The sequence below is a fragment of the Volvox carteri genome, assembly GCF_000143455.1.
Source record: "Volvox carteri f. nagariensis unplaced genomic scaffold VOLCAscaffold_64, whole genome shotgun sequence".
Taxonomy (NCBI): Eukaryota; Viridiplantae; Chlorophyta; class Chlorophyceae; order Chlamydomonadales; family Volvocaceae; genus Volvox; species Volvox carteri.
Window position 1 is genome coordinate 28,161 of NW_003307607.1, and position 898 is coordinate 29,058.

The following is an 898-nucleotide window of genomic DNA, read 5'->3' on the forward strand; positions in this document are numbered from 1 at the left end:
CAAGGGGAGATTTTCAAGTTGGGCTATTCCCGGTTCGCTCGCCGTTACTAGGGGAATCCTGGTTAGTTTCTTTTCCACCGCTTAATGATATGCTTAAGTTCAGCGGGTAACCTTGCCTGAGCTCAGGTCGAGAAAAAAATAGTACACTTGCTGTACTACACAGTACTACAGAGTCCCGTGCAGTACAACAGTAATCCTGATTTTTTGCGAAACACAGAACCTCAAAGCCATCTACTAAAGCATTGCAGCAAGCAACGTATGCATTACATAACGCTGACTTTGCCTACCCAGTAAAGGCCCGATGAAACGGTCCACGGTTAAGCATCTACATACTTCAATTCACCCGGCATTAAACGATTTGAGTAAATGATTTAATGCCGAGAAAACAAGATCCAATGTCGTACACATGCATCATCATGCGTGTGTACGGCATTGAGATTTAACCCGACGCTGAGGCAGACATGCTCTTGGCCGAAGCCTCAAGCGCAATTTGCGTTCAAAGATTCGATGATTCACGTATTTCTGCAATTCACACTACGTATCGCATTTCGCTGCGTTCTTCATCGATCTGAGAGCCAAGATATCCGTTGTTGAGAGTTGTCTTGATTTCTGAGGGATACAGCTCTAAGCTGATCTCTCCATGTCTCAAAAATAGATGTAATTGGGTTAAGGTTAGTCGGTTAGACTAAGAAGGGCCAACACTGTGTGTGCTCTGCTTATTAGCAGAAAGGACAACAACAATGCCTGATGTCTGAGTGGAGTGNGGACCACTCCACACATACATCACCTCAAGAATTTGTACGGCATTTCTGCCGTACAAACTGATGTGTCCTGAGAGGCCAACCAAATGATTCACAGGTGTGGATTTCGATAGATTCAATGATCCTTCCGCAGGTTC

The 898-nt window shown here is 44.8% G+C and overlaps 1 protein-coding gene across 1 annotated transcript in view; it reads right to left on the bottom strand.

Moving 5' to 3' along the window:
• The window catches only part of VOLCADRAFT_107359 (uncharacterized protein), a gene marked incomplete at its 5' end in the record, with an annotated part of 22,612 nt that overhangs the window by 19,176 nt on the left and 2,538 nt on the right, over nt 1-898 (bottom strand). The window lies entirely within an intron of this gene.